Source organism: Castor canadensis, chromosome 16 (assembly GCF_047511655.1).
Source record: "Castor canadensis chromosome 16, mCasCan1.hap1v2, whole genome shotgun sequence".
NCBI classification, from domain to species: domain Eukaryota; kingdom Metazoa; phylum Chordata; class Mammalia; order Rodentia; family Castoridae; genus Castor; species Castor canadensis.
Window position 1 is genome coordinate 31,357,416 of NC_133401.1, and position 18,370 is coordinate 31,375,785.

At 38.3% G+C, this 18,370-nt stretch overlaps 1 protein-coding gene and 1 pseudogene across 1 annotated transcript in view; one reads left to right on the forward strand and one right to left on the reverse strand.

Annotated features, from left to right (window-relative positions):
• The window catches only part of LOC141410430 (uncharacterized), a 589,957-nt gene that overhangs the window by 180,048 nt on the left and 391,539 nt on the right, over positions 1-18,370 (forward strand). The window lies entirely within an intron of this gene.
• On the reverse strand, positions 12,418-17,811 carry LOC109674164 (vomeronasal type-1 receptor 4-like; annotated as a pseudogene).

Genomic DNA, 18,370 nt, shown 5'->3' on the forward strand with positions numbered 1-18,370 from the left:
TGAAAGGATGAAACTCTGAGCCCTGACTTGTAGTTTATTATTGCCTGGTCCCTTTACCCACCAGATGGGATTTCATGTCAACTCTAGATCCATGACAGCTTCTACCTGAAGGACTGAGAATAACTTACAAACATCTTTTCCCCAATTACATATCAGTAAAAAACAAGCACAAATTACATGAGCAAATTCAAAGAAGCAATTAAGAGTTCTCAGGAATAAAACTGTCCTGTGATCCCTTAGAAGGCATATGGTATCACAGGAAGTGGGGTAGAAGACACAGGATCCATGCTAAAAGAGTGGAATCCAGGTGCATGACTTTGCCCAGCTTTGGGACAACCCAAGGGCCTTCTCTAACACCTAATATCCTGGGAAATGTAACAATTCTGAAAAATGCCATCATTGATGATGGCAATGGGAAAGAAAGAGGCCATGGATCTTTGCTACCTTCCCTCTTTTAAGCAACATTTTATAGAATATTCACTTGTAACTGAAGTTTCTTTGCTTTCATGCCATAGAGAAATCTATTGCATATACATATAAAACAATTTATATAGATACTTGATGGGTTCTTAAACACACCTACAGTGATCAATGAGATTGATGTAGAAATGAAGCACCGCCTGTCAGAGAAAAGTGCAGGATCAGATGGATTCAATGCTAACTTCTACCAGACATTTAAAGAATAACTAACACAATGCTCCTAAACAATGCCTTTTTAATAAACTGGCAATGATGGTTGGTTGTAGGGTATTTGGTTTCTGTACTGTGTTAGGAACACTGTAGTGTATGTTCATGTTTATATGTTCTTTATGTGGTACATAATTGACTTAAACATGTGAGTACTCCTAAAACTTAAAAACAATGAACCCAATTTTCCAAGTTCTATGTGACTTGGGAAATCTTAAGTAGGTTAGACCTTTTCATATTATTGGGTTATCTAATCAGTAAAAATATCCCTATATTTAGCTTTCTAGAGCTCTTATCTAGACAAAGACATGGTCTTAAAGATGATATGACTACCTAGCCTCAAATTTTCCATGGACAGTTAAGGTGATTGTTAAGAATGGTAAAACAGGTAATTATAAATGGAATAAACATTTATAAGTAAGTTCCTAATAGCTTAAAAATATTTTGTGGGAGTCTGAAATCTTAGGATTTTGTTATAATAGATGGATGTTTAGACACTCCAACATGTGTAATTTAAAATTCTCTTGTCAATGCTTAAAACTACAGTTATTGAGTTAAAATGTGAGAGGTTTTAGTCCACTTCCTATCTCTCCATATTGTAATACAATATTTTTTATGGTTTTGGGGTTGGAACTCAGGGCCTCGTCCTTGCTAGGCAGTGCTCTACCACTTGAATCATGCCTTTTTTTTCTTTATTTTTCCAGATAGGGTCTCCATTTTAGTCTGCGTCAACCTCAGACAATGATCCTCCTATCTACAACCTCCCATGTAGTTCAGACCACAGATGTGTACCAACATGCCCAGCTGGTTGGTTGAAGTAAGGTCTTGATAACATTTTTACCTGGGTTGGCCTCAAACCAAAATCCTCTCAATCTCTACCTCCCAAGTAGCTAAGATTACAGGCATGTGCCACTACGCACAGCCTAATACAATTTTTAGTAAAGGGTTTTCAGTTCTTCTCATTTTCTTACCAAATTTCAAATATTACATTATAGGATAGTTGAGGTCCTATATATCTGTGACTAAATTGTCACTAAATATGCGGGGTTTGAGCTTTGCCTAAATGTTATACACAAGTTTGTAAATTTAAATGAATGTAAATTTGATTAATGCAAGGTAAGCAAGTACTGACTTTTATACACTGTGTATTGTATATAGACCTTAAACATACAAAATGGCCAATGAAATCTGGAGCATTTTATCTGAGTGGATAAAAACTCTGCCATTTCTGCAGTCCTTCATTTTAAACTTGGTCTGCATTTGTCTGCTTTCACTGAGTAGGCATTTTGTTACTATGCAAGAATTCTGAAGCTATGTTTTGACTTTATTCAGTCCTGTTTACCTATATGGACCTGTAAAAAGCAGAGGAAAATGATTGCATTCTACTGAGCCATCGGTTCTGAATTCATCTTAAAAGTAAAAGGCAAAGTGATATATGCAAAGTATTTCTATGTAGCTGTAGTACCAATTATCAGTATCTACTTTGTATGATAAGTATATTTGCATTCCCCACATTAAAAGCCTTCTAAAATGCAAAGATTATGAGAATACTTTGCCAAGCTAGTGTCCTTCAAACTAAAGTTATCTGTAGCAGTAGCCTTTCACAGGCTTATATTTATGTGCTCTAAGTTGCATTATGACTACCATCTTTGAGCAAAGATAGTTATATGTCCCTGAACACTGGATGCTCCAAGCGGTGCCACTATCATAATCTAAAAGATTTGAAATTAGATACCTAGTATATACATCTATAAACAAGTGTACTACACATGAAAAATGATGTCTATTTTTTATTTTCAAAAGACAAACAATTAGATGACTATTATGAGAAATAGATATGTGAATATCCACTTTTGTGTATATGAGTTTAAGACTACTATCTTAATCAAGACAAGAGGAAACAGAATGAGGAAAGAAGGGATAAAAGGAGAATTCAGGCTTAAGATGGGTTATATCAAGAAGAGTCTTTGGAAGCTTGTGGAAGGAACTAGGTTTGCCCAGGATGTGGTGAAGTAGACACAGAAATACTCTGCCCATAACAAGAAACAGTCTCCACGTCATGAGAAAACCTTTTCAAGATCTTCCTTTCAAAACCAGAAATAGTCACTTTCCCTTTTGCCATATGTATCTCAAGGTTCTGGTTATCTATGTCTTGGTATGAAAGGAAAAAGCACTCATCTGTGTATTCTGTGATACCACAATGGATAGGTTCAATCTGTCCTGCAATTAAGATGAGACTCTAATCCCTATCTTACAGGTTTACTATTCCCTGGTCCTCTTAGTAGCTACAAAACAGGCAAGGATAACAGGCTGCATATGACATTAAGGGAAAAGCTAGTTATCCCCTATGCTTCATTCTCCGGGCAAATGGAATTTCTTCTTGTGTCTGAGGAAGTCAAGATGTTCTGTACAATCTCTGAGCGGCAGATTATCTCAATTTCTGGCTTTTTCTGAATTTGTAAGTCTCTTGTAAGTCAAAGAATGGTGTAAAGAAGGACTGAATGCCACAAACAGAAAATTACCAAACCAAACATAATGTATACCTAATGCACAGCCTGTACAAATAGTCAAAGAAACCCACCCATTATCTATGTTAAACAGTCCAAGGAGAAATTTTATATATATATATATATATATATATATATATAGAGAGAGAGAGAGAGAGAGAGAGAGAGAGAGAGAGAGAGAGAGAGAGAGAGAGAGAGAGAGAGGGAGAGAGAGAGGGAGAGACAGAGACAAAGAGAGTGAGAGTGAGAGTCAGGCTTATAGCCTTTCAAACCCCTTAGTAGCAATGTAGCAAGGAAAACATAACCTCTATAAAAACTGACTTCAAGTGCTCAGAACATCATTAATAATGCACAGATCACTTAATATTGTCCTCATTTGAATCAATACCAATGAAAAACGCCACACATATACCCTATCCAATCACACAGGATGTTCTGATTTTTGTTGGCATGCCAATAGCTTCACAGTGAGGTTATCCCTGAAGCCTTCTCTTTTCTCACTGTCTTGTAAAACTATCCTGATGCTCTGCCTGCTTTGATGACTTTAATCATGTAAAGTAGGCATGCAAGTTCACCCATGTAGCATGGCTGAATAATCAAAAGAACAAATAAAGGTGGCTACCCCCCTATGAGAGAAAGCTCTGAATAATACCCATTGAGTTTTCTCATTTGGTTGGTTATTGTTTATTTCCACAGATCTCAGTGCATCTTGTAAACATAAGTGTAGTGGACTGGAGGCGTGGCTCAAGCAGTAGAGCACTTGCTTTGCAAGCAGGAAGCCCTGAGTTCAAACCCCAGGCGAACACACACCTCCACACACAAAACAAGTGTAAGGGAGTGAATTCAACTATGATATAGAGGGATCCCAAGATGGCGGCTAGAGGGAGGAAGCAGAAAGTGTGCCTCCTATAGTGAAATCTTGGAGAGATGCTGGAGACACACCTTGCAGGCAAAACCACCGAGAAGAAGCAAAACGTTGACTCCTCGACACATCCAGCCGGCGCAGAGAATCTCCACTTCACATTAAATGGAGAAACCAGGAGGGCTCCCGGGCGGCCAGTCACCCGCGCCCAGACAGCTTAGGAAGACGTGGACAAGGAGAGCTTAGTGGTACCGCTGTACTCCCACAGACAACCCTGGGCCAGATCAGCATAGCCCCCTGGACAGACCAACCTCCACCTGGGGAAAAAAGAGAAACTGACTAATAAGCAATAAGAACAATAAAGACACATGGGAAAAAGGGTGAGGCCCACTGAGCGCCAAAGGGGGGGTAAGAGAATCCTTCCCGGAACTGTAAATAAACAAGCCAGGCCAGGCCAGAGAGGCTCCAGCGGGAGTGGGGGCGTGTGCCCAGTAATCAGGAACGGAAAAACTTGTAAAAGCAGCGGTGGGAGGAAAATTCCACAGGAGAGGAGGGAAGACCCACTTCCCACGTGAGCTGTAAATAAAGACACAGGCCACAGAAAGCTGGTGCAGTGTCACCTCCCCCATGTGCTTGGAAAGAGGAAAGCTTGTAGCAGTGGCATCACACACAGGAGAACTCTAAATAAACAAAGCCTGTGGGGCCAGGTGAGTGTTAAGCTCACACCTGAGATCTGCATAAATAACTACTCCAGACACAGCAGGCTGACAGCAGCGGGCAGGCAAGCGACAGCCGCAGATACCATTCACAGAACTGTCTCCAGACTCTTCTTTTTTTTCTCTCTCCCTACCTTTGATGAGAAAACAACCGAACTACACCTGCATGCTGAAAAACCTACTGAAACTGTATTGCATTTGAACTTGGGACACTTTGTGGGGTTTTTGTGTGTGTGTGCAGTCTTGTTCTACTTTATGCATCTCCTTTGATGAGACAACTTCAGAACAACATCTGAGGCACCATCTCCAGGATTAGAGACTGAGACGGAAATCAAAATTATTAAGACTGAAACTTCACTACATGTGAACTTTGAGGGTTTTTTTTCTATTTTTCATTTTGTTTTATTTTATTCTTATATATATATATTTTCATTTACTTATTTTTTATTTTTATTCTTATCTTTCTCCTTTTTATTTTTTATTTTCAATCCTCTAATGCCTGTTCAGCTTACTGTCAATTAGTACACCAACACTCGCTGTTTATACCTTTGAAACTTTTTTGTTTGATTCCTTGTTTTGTTTTTTCCTACTTGTCTGCTTATTTGTTTTTCCCCTTTTAACTTCTTGCTTTGCATCTCCTCTCACCCTTCCCTGATAAATATTACCATTGTTATTATTACAAGCTAGAAAATACTTAATTGCACACAGTACAGGGACAGTAACACCACCAAAGACAATAATGGAAAGACAGAAAAAACAGGGACACCAGTTTCTCCCCAGCAAAAATTTAGTACAGGAACCAGAGGGAAATGAAGAAAACAAATACTCAGATCTAGACTCCAACAAAATGAAGATAAACTATGCCAAAGTACCCAATGAAGCCCACAGGAATAATTTAAAAGAAGAAATACTACAGGTTCTCAATGAGAATTTTATACAGATGATACTGGATATGGTTAACCAAAATGTACAGGAGAAACTCAAGAAAACAAAAATAGAGAATTTGAAAAAGCAAAAGAAGAAATAAAAGAAACCATAGAAGCACTGCATAAACACCAAAGTGAAACAAAGAACACGATTAATAAATGGATAAATGAACTCAGAACAAAAATAGACAACATTAAAGAGAAAACCACCCAGGATATGGAAAACCTCAGAAAAAGAACGAAAAAGAACTGCAAAACAAAACAGAAGGCCAATCCAGCAGAACAGAACAAACAGAAGACAGAATCTCTGAACTTGAAGATGAAACAGTAATTAAAGGAAAAACCGAAGAACTATTAATTAAACAACTCAAGACCTGTGAAAAGAAAATGCAAGTACTCACCGACTCCATCAATAGGTCACACTTGAGAATCACAGGCATCAAAGAAGAAGATGTGCAAGCGAGGGGAACACATAATATATTCAACAAAATAATAACAGAAAATTTCCAAAATCTAGAGAAAGATATTCCCATACAGATGCAAGAGGCCTCCAGGACACCAAACAGACCAGATCAAAACAGAACCACCCGAAGACGTATCATCATTAAAACAAGTTCAGAAACTAGGGAAAGAATATTGAAGGGTGTAAGAGAGAAAAAAAATAATAACATACAAAGGTAAACCCATCAATATCACAGCACACTTCTCAACAGAAACATTAAAAGCAAGAAGAGAGTGGGGTGAGATCTTCTGGGCACTGAATGAAAATAACTTCAACCCCAGGATACTCTACCCAGCAAAACTATCTTTCAAAATAGATGGAGCAATAAAAATCTTCCATGATAAGCAGAAACTAAAACAATATGTGACCACAAAGCCACCACTACAAAAGATTCTTCAAGGGATTCTGTACACAGAAAGTGAAACCCAACTTAACCATGAAAAGACAGGCAGCACCAAACCACAGGAAAAGAAAAAGCAAGAAAGTAGAGAATAACCTCAACTTAGCTACACACAATCAATCCTTCAAACAACTAAGACAACTAAATGACAGGAATCACATACCTATCAGTACTAACAATGTTAACAGACTTAATTCACCCATCAAAAGGCACCACTTGATGAAATGGATTAAAAAGGAAGATCCAACAATTTGTTGCTTACAGGAGACCCATCTCACCGACGGAAATAAGCATAGGCTTAGGATGAAAGGCTGGAAGATTTACCAAGCCAATGGCCCCTGAAAACAGACAGGAATAGCAATACCTATCTCTAACAAAGTAGACTTCAAACCAACATTGATCAAACAAGATAAAGAAGGGTATACCATACTAATAAAAGGGGAAATAGACCAAAAGGAAATAATAATCATCAACCTGTATGCAGCCAAAGTCAACGCACCCAATTTCATCAAACATACCCTGAAGGACCTAAAAGCATACATTAACTCGAACACAGTGGTTGTGGGAGACTTTAACACCCCATTATCATCAATACATAAGTCATCCAAACAAAAAATCAATAAAGAAATCCAAGATCTAAAATATACAATACATCAAATGGACCAACTTGATGTCTGCAGAACATTTCATCCAACCTCTACACAATATACATTCTTCTCAGCAGCCCATGGAACCTTCTCCAAAATAGATCATATCCTAGGGCACAAAGCAAGCCTCAGCAAATATAAGAAAATAGAAATTATACCGTGCATACTATCTGATCACAATGCAGTAAAAGTACAACTCAACAACAAAAATAAAGACAAAAAACATGCAAACAGATGGAAACTAAATAACTCATTACTTAATGAACAATGGATTACTGATGAAATAAAAGAGGAAATTTAAAAGTTCCTGGAAGTGAATGAAAATGAAAACACAACCTACCAGAACCTATGGGACACAGCAAAGGCAGTCCTGAGTGGAAAGTTTATAGCCATGAGTGCATATATTAAAAAGACTAAAAGATCCCAAATCAGTGATCTAATGATACATCTCAAACTCCTAGAAAAACAAGAACAAGAAAATCCCAAAACAAATAGAAGGAGAGAAATAATAAAAATAAGAGCTGAAGTCAACGAAATAAAAACCAAAAAAACCATACAAAGAATTAATGAAACAAAAAGTTGGTTCTTTGAAAAAATAAACAAGATCGATAGACCCCTAGCAAACCTGACTAAAATGAGGAGAAAAAAAACCCAAATTAGTAGAATCAGGAATGCAAAAGGGGAGATAACAACAAACACCATGGAAGTTCAGGAAATCATCAGAGACTACTTCAAGAACCTATATTCAAATAAACTTGAAAATCTTAAAGAAATGGACAGATTTCTAGATACATATGATCATCCAAAACTGAACCAAGAGGAAATTAATCACCTGAAAAGATCTATAACACAAAATGAAAGTGAATCAGCAATCAAGAGTCTCCCCAAAAAGAAAAGTACAGGACCTGATGGATTCTTTGTTGAATATTATCAGACCTTTAAAGAAGAACTGATACCAACACTCCTTAAACTGTTCCATGAAATAGAAAGGGAAGGATAACTGCCTAGCACATTTTATGAAGCCAGTATTACACTTATCCCAAAACCAGGCAAAGACACCTCCAAAAAGGAGAACGATAGGCCAATCTCCTTAATGAACATTGATGCAAAAATCCTCAACAAAATAATGGCAAACCAAGTTCAACAATACATCAAAAAGCTTATTCACCATGACCAAGTAGGCTTTATCCCAGGAATACAGAGGTGGTTCAACATACAAAAATCAATAAATGTAATAAACCACATTAACAGAAGCAAAGACAAAAACCACTTGATCATCTCAATAGATGCAGAAGAAGCCTTTGATAACATCCAACACCATTTCATGATAAAAGCACTAAGAAAAATAGGAATAGAAGGAAAGTACCTCAACATTATAAAAGCTATATATGACAAACCTACAGCAAGCATTACACTTAACAGAGAAAAACTGAAACCATTCCCTCTAAAATCAGGAACCAGACAAGGATGCCCACTATCCCCACTCCTATTCAACATAGTACTGGAATTCCTAGCCAGAGAAATTAGGCAAGAAGAAGGAATAAAAGGAATACAAATAGGTAAAAAAACGGTCAAAATATCCCTATTTGCAGACGACATTATCCTATACCTTAAAGACCCAAAAAATTCTACTCAGAAGCTTCTAGACATCATCAATAGCTACAGCAAGGTGGCAGGATATAAAATCAATGTAGAAAAATCATTAGCATTTCTATACACTACCAATGAGCAAAGTGAAAAAGAATGTATGAAAACAATTCCATTTACAATAGCCTCAAAAAAATCAAATACCTAGGTGTAAACCTAACAAAAGATGTGAAAGACCTCTACAAGGAAAACTATACACTTGTGAAGAAAGAGATTGAGGAAGACTATAGAAAGTGGAGAGATCTCCTATGCTCATGGATTGGTAGAATCAACATAGTAAAAATGTCGATACTCCCAAAAGTAATCTACATGTTTAATGCAATTCCCACCAAAATTCCAATAACATTCATTAAAGAGATTGAAAAATCTACCATTAAATTTATATGGAAACACAAGAGGCCACGAATAGCCAAGGCAATACTCAGTCAAAAGAACAATGCTGGAGGTATCACAATACCTGGCTTCAAACTATATTACAAAGCAGTAACAATAAAAACAACATGGTAATGGCACAAAAACAGACATGAAGACCAGTGGAACAGAATAGAGGACCCAGATATGAAGCCACACAAGTATAACCAACTTGTCTTTGACAAAGGAGCTAAAAATATATGATGGAGAAATAGCAGCCTCTTCAACAAAAACTGCTGGGAAAACTGGTTAGCAGTCTGCAAAAAACTGAAACTAGATCCATGTATATCACCCTATACCAAGATTAACTCAAAATGGATCAAGGATCTTAATATCAGACCACAAACTCTAAAGTTGATACAGGAAAGAGTAGGAAGTACTCTGGAGTTAGTAGGTATAGGTAAGAACTTTCTCAATGAAACCCTATCAGCACAGCAACTAAGAGATAGCATAGATAAATGGGACCTCATAAAGCTAAAAAGCTTCTGTTCATCAAAAGAAATGGTCTCTAAACTGAAGAGAACACCCACAGAGTGGGAGAAAATATTTGCCAACTATACATCAGACAAAGGACTGATAACCAGAATATATAGGGAACTTAAAAAACTAAATTCTCCCAAAACTAATGAACCAATAAAGAAATGGGCAAGTGAACTAAACAGAACTTTTTCAAAAGAAGAAATTCAAATGGCCAAAAAACACATGAAAAAATGCTCACCATCTCTAGCAATAAAGGAAATGCAAATTAAAACCACACTAAGATTCTACCTCACCCTGTTAGAATAGCCATCATTAGCAACACCACCATCAACAGGTGTTGGCGAGGATGCAGGGAAAAAGGAACTATCTTACACTGTTGGTGGGAATGTAAACTAGTACAACCACTCTGGAAAAAATTTGGAGGCTACTTAAAAAGCTAGACATCGATCTACCATTTGATCCAGCAATACCACTCTTGCGGGGGGGATATACCCAAAAAACTGTGACACAGGTTACTCCAGAGGCATCTGCACACTCATGTTTATTGTAGCACTATTCACAATAGCCAAGTTATGGAAACAGCCAAGATGCCCCACCACCGACGAATGGATTAAGAAAATGTGGTATCTATACACAATGGAATTTCATGCAGCCATGAAGAACGAAATGTTATCATTCACTGGTGCATGGATGGAATTGGAGAACATCATTCTGAGTGAGGTTAGCCTGTCCCAAAAGACCATAAATGGTTTGTTGTCTCTCATATGTGGACATTAGATCAAGGGCAAACACAACAAGGGGATTGGACTTTGAGCACATGATGAAAGGGAGAGCACACAAGGCAGGGGTGAGGATAGGTAAGACACCTAAAAAATTAGGTAGCATTTGTTGCCCTTAACGCAGAGAAACTAAAGCAGATACATTAAAAGCAACTGAGGCCAATAAGAAATGGGGACCAGGAACTAGAGAAAAGGTTAGATCAAAGAGAATTAACCTAGAAGGTAACACACATGCACAGGAAATCAATGTGTGTCAATACCCTGTATAGCTATTTTTATCTCAACCAGCAAAAACAATTGTTCCTTCTTAGTATTGCTTATACTCTCTCTTCAACAAAATTAGAGATAAGGGCAAAATAGTTTCTGCCGGGTATTGAGGGGGTGGGTGGGAAGAGGGAGGGGGCGGAGTGGGTGGTAAGGGAGGGGGTGGGGGCAGGGGGGTTAAATGACCCAAGTCTTGTATGCACATATGAATAAAAAACAATAAAAATAAATAAATAAAATAAAAAAACAACTATAATATATTGTTAAGAACTTTCGTAAATGTCACAGTATACTCCCAGTACAACAATAATATAATAAAAAATTAAAAGCAGATGTGAATGGAAAAAAATGTTTAAAAATGAATATAAGTAAAAACAGTGTTTTGAATTCACTTGAAATAATTCTCACCACATGATGGGATGAGTATTTATTTGACATGTTCAGGTTAATTGTTGCGTTTTGGTTTGCATCTCAGCTTATTCACATCCCAGCAACTGATCAATCTCCCTAGGAAGGCAAACTTACTCAGACATCTTTCACAGAGGCATTCTTGGCATGTCAATTCCATTTGGAAGCCTTCCACTAACTGTTGCAGGGGTATGCTAGCTGAGATACAGGACTCTTGAGGCAATTAGCAGGAAGCAATGTTTTCTTGTGCCAGCAGAGACTCAGCAGACTCATGTCCAAAGGTTGAGCCCCAAGAACAAAGGGGTCTCACCTTATATACCCTTACAAGCAGGTTACACAAGCAAAAAGCAAGGTCTAATACACATATGATTATATGTAATTTTATTGTCTACTTTACCCTAGTGCTATGTGACTTTCCCCTCCCTGGTGTCACATGACCTTCTTCGTGTTCAGATTTCTCAGGTTTTATCTCTCTGCTATGCCATCCCTCCCTCCCTGGTACTTTCTCAGGACTCAGGCCTAGTCTGTTTTCTTTTGATCCTCCTCCCTGCGACATAACAAATACTTAAAGAGGACCAGCTGTTGATTAGAATTTTATTTCCCCTTTGTCCTATCAGTTGACAATATTTTAGGTCCACTTCAGAGAACTTTTTCTGGATTCAGGTAGAATTACGAGAACCTTAATACACCCTCATTGGTGAATCAACCTTATTCCTGTCCCTTTTGTCTACTTCTACCCCCTCTTTGTTTCCCTTTTATGAACTCCTAAGCTTTCTCTGCAGAATGTTTCTATGTGTTCTCTGGAGAGTAATGAAATACCAGAGTGGCCTTTGCATTTCAATTTCCACATGGAGGAGACATATTTCTACAAAGTGGACTTTCAATCTTGTTTTCAAGTATCTAACAGTTAAAGACAAGTGCTGGGCTGGAAAAGGACATTAAAACACTCATTACCATCTGTGTACACATAACGCTTGAATCTTTACTACATTATCTGTGACTCCATTCTCTCTTTTTTTAAATTTTATTATTCATATGTGCATACAGTCTTGGGTCATTTAACCCCCCTGCCACTACCCCCTCCCTTACCACCCACTCCGCCCCCTCCCTCTCCCCCCTTACCCCCTCAATACCCAGCAGAAACTATTTTGCCCTTATTTCTAATTTTGTTGTAGAGAGAATATAAGCAATAATAGGAAAGAACAAGGGTTTCTGCTGGTTGAGATAAAAATAGCTATACAGGGTATTGACACACATTGATTTCCTGTGCATGTGTGTTACCTTCTAGGTTAATTCTCTTTGATCTAACCTTTTCTCTAGTGCCTGGTCCCCTTTTCCTATTGGCCTCAGTTGCTTTTAAGGTATCTGCTTTAGTTTCTCTGCGTTAAGGGCAACAAATGCTAGCTAGTTTTTTAGGTGTCTTGCCTATCCTCACCCCTCCCTTGTGTGCTCTCCCTTTTATCATGTGCTCAAAGTCCAATCCCCTTGTTGTGTTTGCCCTTGATCTAATGTCCACATATGAGGGAGAACATATGATTTTTGGTCTTTTCGGCCAGGCTAACCTCACGCAGAATGATGTTCTCCAATTCCATCCATGCACCAGTGAATGATAACATTTCGTTCTTCTTCATGGCTGCATAAAATTCCATTGTGTATAGATACCACATTTTCTTAATCCACTCGTCAGTGGTGGGGCATCTTGGCTGTTTCCATAACTTGGCTATTGTGAGTAGTGCCACAATAAACATGGGTGTGCAGGTGCCTCTGGAGTAACCTGTGTGTGACTCCATTCTTTAGTTGAGGCAGGAGATAAAAAATTATGTTTGGCAAAACCTAAGAAACCTTGAAATGAAAAGCCTTTGATAGTTAAGAAAATGCAATGCTTTAAAAACCTCAAAAAAATTCTTTTGAGAAATATACACGTTGATTAAGAGAATTTATTTGACCTGTAAAATGAAGAAAAGGTTAAATACGGATCTACTAATAAATGGGGGCAGTTCTTAACATTTCTGAATACAAACTGTTCAAAGTGTTTTTTTAAGAACAAACTTTCAACTATGTTTTTGCTTAATGCACCTTGACTTCTAGGCTACTAGATTAAAAGAAACAAAACACATGGAGATTTTCAGAGTGTTTAAACATTTTATTTATGTATAGTAAGTGTGAATCAGTTCTGTTTTTGCACATTGATAAAATACCAACATCCATTTGACATTTTTAACAAATTACAGTGGCCCAATCATTTTAATTTAAATGTTGAATAAAATCTTATTCCTGATTTTACCATCATATCAACAAGTATATAACAATATTGTAGTTATGTAAGACTATGATCTTCTCATTTAAAATTTCTAAAATTCCTACACTGGACTTATAAAACATATCTCCAGAGTTTATTGCATCTGCTCAGTTTTTCTTCATTCTGTCTCAGCCCTTCTCACTTTACTGAATTCTCACAACACCTTTAAGCAACAACCCTTCATATGCAACACTCTCTCTCCTCGGAAAACTTTTCTCAACACTCAGTACTTAGCAGATCCCTATAAATGCTCATTTAAACATTAAAAAATACATGATCAGGGAAACTACCTGAGCCTTCTGCACAGTCAAGTAGATGTATTTCATTGTAGTCACCTGAACTTGATCTAACATCATTTACAAGATTTCAAATTAAATGACAATTTGTATGAATGTAAGGTTAAAATGTGGGCATCAGATTAACATTACCCGTATTGTATAGGCAATTCCGAAAATAAACTGCTTTGCTAATATGGCTTAATGATCATTTTACAGGATCAGTCATGCAAACAATCTGTCTTCAAATAGCTTATATTCCCAGATACTTTGCAATTTCTTATGCCTTCATTAATCTCATTCAGTTGAAGCACTAGGATTAAACCACACCTGTACATGCAACAAGACTGAACCAGAACTGTTACTTGACCTGTTGTAATATTCAGATATTACTCATTATATGATGTATACTAACTTGATTTTTTAAAATGAGGACAAAAGGAAGCCTTAACATCATGGAAATATGTCAGAACCTCAGTGATGTTTGGGATGACTGTGTCTGTCTAAGGTTCAATGCAATTCAATTATCTGATAGTGACTGGTTCACAGTGAGACTCAGCCTTACAAAATAGATGAAGAAATATATGCATGTAGACACAAACCACCAGAACTTGTGAAAAATTCAATAAAAATACTTTTTTGCCCAGCACAGAAAATAAAGCTTGGAGACAATGTTATTATCGATGAGCACAGAAGGACTAAAAGTAGGAAAACAGGTTTCTAGAAATATAAATGGTTTATAAGCCCCAAACCTGGATTATCAAAGATGCTGTATAGAGTACCAAGAACGAAGACATTGAGTAGAATATGACACTGGTGCACACCACAATCAAGATGGTTTGGGTGGCTCTGGACTCCAGTGAGACTCTAGGGAAGTGATGGGTACGGCAAATGTACTGCACCTGCCTCTTGCGCCTGTAGAGAATGCTCACCATGGAGCCACTGGCCCAGGTCAGGAGACTCAGACATAAAACGTCAGAAAAGCAGACCAAGAACAAAAAACAATAGAGTTGTAATGGTGCCAGAACCAAGCCCCACGCAGTACTCAAAACTGAAGCAATTACTAACATTTCTGCTGTCACTAGTGTTGGGGTTAAAAGTGAGGACAGCCATGTTAGGACCAGACCCCTCCCCCTTGCAGGTGGCTTACTGGAAACTCCCCACCCAACCCCAAAGACTAACAAAGGGACAGTTGTTAACCTTTATCTCCCTGGATGGGTGTCAAGGACACTCGAGTAGAGACAGTAACCTAACTACAGCTTATCTTTCTTGGTTACCCAGCAACAGTATCCCTTAGTGACCTTCCTGGTACTTTTCCACTAGCCCTTTATATCTAGCCCAAGCTGGTGTATGGCAGTGGGCTCTAGGTCTCTTGCTGGGGTCCCCCTCCACAGGGCTCCTGACAGAACAATAAATCCTGTTTAGTGTTTGAACTATCTCTCTGCCTCATCCATATCTCTTTCACTTTCTGACAATTACAGTCAGTAATTCTCATAGGAATCATGATATTTAGAAGCAGATGCACACACCAGCTGATTAAACAGGAGGGAACAATGGATGTGATGACTCTGTGTTTCAGCTTCTTCCACCAGGCATTGCTGAGGCAGACTGTGACTGCTTGGAAGCAACTCAGGAGGCACATAATATACAGGGAAATCCCCTGGGACACACGGTTAAAGTAGACAATAAGTTTACAAACAAGGTCATCCAGGAAATATTTCAACCCAAACTCTGCCACTGTCTGAAGAATTCCTCTTGAGATAATAGTCAAAGAATTGGCAAAAGCCAAGTGCTTTATAATCATGTCTTTGAGCATAAAGTTCTTTCCAGTGAACACTGAGAATAATGAAACAGAAGTGACCAACTGCCTAGGATTCCCACAGCTGTCTGGGAGAAAAACAAAATCCCCATTGCCACGTTCTATGGAAACATTCTCTTTACATCCAAAAGAAAGATAAATTTACTGGCATCAACAAACCCACTAGAAAATCAAAAATGTGTGTTTCATCCATTAAATTCTTTAAATCTTATAATCACACCTTCATTACCTTTATAAACCCAAAGATAACAAATTTCCAAAGATAAATACCTTCTAAAAGTTTGTGTTTTTTTATGAATAGAGATTTTGTGTTAATTTCAGTGGTACTTATTACAATTAAAATGATTGAGAATTTTAAATATTCTCAAGTTTTAAAACTTGTGTCATACCATTTCATAGTTTCCTTTTTAAAAAGAAAAGGTCATTCTTCTGCTCTAATTTATCTTAAAAGTAAAGATGTAAATATTCCACATTCAGTATAAACAAACTGATTATAGCACTTGTTTAATGATATGTCTGTAAGATATTTTTGCATGATGCAAGATTGTTCCAAATCAAGATGTTGACACTGGGGATTCATTTTCATTAAACATAAAACCAAGACTACAAGAGTCATGGAAACTGTAATTGTTCACAAATTTTACCACATAGTCAATACGACAGAAAGAAAACAGGGACAGATCCAAGATGGTGACTAGGGCAGGGAGCCAGAAATCCTAAGCTCTATGACACCATAAACCTCCTTGAGATGTCAGAGGTACACTTGGGTAATTCTGATTACTTCTAGCCAAAATAATAACCGCCATCTCATTAGGTGCACATAAAATTCAAAGACCGACCTTTAAATGAGCCTTTAATTGCACCTAAGAGCTGTGAAAATATCACACAGCACAGCCAGTAAGGCATGTCTGGCCCTGGGGGATAAAAAGCCCCTGGCCAAATCTTTTTTTTTTTTTCTCCTCTTTCTTTTCTTCTCCCAACAAGCAGGAAACAGAGCATCAATAAGAATCAAATTCTCTGACATCTTGGACCCCTGGACCATGGAAAACTTCCCTATGCCACACTACACTGAAAAACAGTGGCATCATTTCTTCCCAACAGCCAGCAGCAAAGTTGCCTGCATGAAACTGAAGAATGAACAAGTGAGCATGACTCCCTTACCCACACTCCAGGAAAATAATCCAGTGAATCCTCTGGGCAGACTGAACCCACTCCCCCCAGCAAAACTGAAAAACATAAACAGTGAACTGTAATGTGACACCAACAGTGGAAGTGGGGGTGGAAAGCTGAACCTGCCCTATAGAATGGGGTTGGGGCAAGGAGCCAAATTCTCAGTGCCAAACTCTCAGTGAAACGTGAGAAAAGCAGCAAAGGCTGAGAATGGGAGCAGAACGTCAAGCCAATCTCCCAGAGGAGCCACTAGCACCCAGCAGAGATCGGGAGAGGCATAAAGTCTAAGAGCGGGGGTGGGGAGAAAGGCAAACCTCCCCAAACATGACAGGTAGTGAATCTTGGAACTGATCTCTGGGAGAGGGGACAGTATTCAAAATGAATTTCTTCACCTTGATGGGGGAGGAGATGACCAAACAGAGCTGCAGCTGAAGGGCAATGCAGCTGCCACATGCTGAAAACAATGGCTCTGACCACCCTGCATGAGCTGGCAGTCTTACCTCACCTCACAATTCCAACTAATGTTGTGGACAGAAGGACAAAATACTACTCACGAGCCAGTCACCTGGCAAGGCCACATCAGAGCCTCCACTTGTATGCCAATACCAGGATGAGACACCTAAGTAATAACCATGGAACTTTTACCAAAAGATGGAAGTTTTTGTGGTTCCTGAACCCAGTGTTTTTTATTGTGTTTCTTTTTTACCCCTGTATTATTAACTTCACCATCACTATTCTCTTATCCCTCACTTTCATTCCTCCTATGCTACAATACATTGTTCTCCCTCCCAACTATTCTTTCTGCCCCTTCTCATCCACTCTTCCCCCATCTTCACCTCCCCTCTTCATATTCTCCCCAACCTGTCATCACACTACCTCTCCCTCCCATCCACTGACTAGCCTACTGTACCCACTGAACACAACTCCAAACCCTGCAATCCCTGATACAAGCACCCTCCACTACAACAACAGAAATATACCCAAACAAACACAAGGGCCACAAAACCCATCATATCTATACATCTTTCCCCACCCGCCCCCCCCTTTTAGTACCACCTTTATCAATTCCCCAAAATCTATAACTAGCTTAATCACCACTACCCCATCAACTCCCACTGTTTATGTGTATTATCATCAAGGGGTTTTCTATATAATATATAAACAACTGGTTTGGCATTGAACCTGCGAATTTATTATTGCTAAATTGTACCTCCAGGCCAGGGACACAAAAAGCACATCAACCTAGCAACCAACCAAGTCATCACAACACAAAAATTAAATCAAGAGAAAGAAAGCAGGCAATTAAAACCACCAACTAGCCTATCAAAACAGACGTAGAGCACCAAGTGGAGTGATGGGAAGAAGGAGGGATGTAAACCACGCTCCTCAAAAAAATAATTCAATGCAGGACTGTCACTGGGAAATGAAGGAAAATGTTCCTGACCTCAACAAAACAATGACAAATGTTACTAAGGAGACTAGTGATACCCACATAAAACCCCTCAAAGAAGAAATCTTGGAAGACATAACTAAGAAATTCATGGAGAAGATACTAGATATGGTTAATCAGA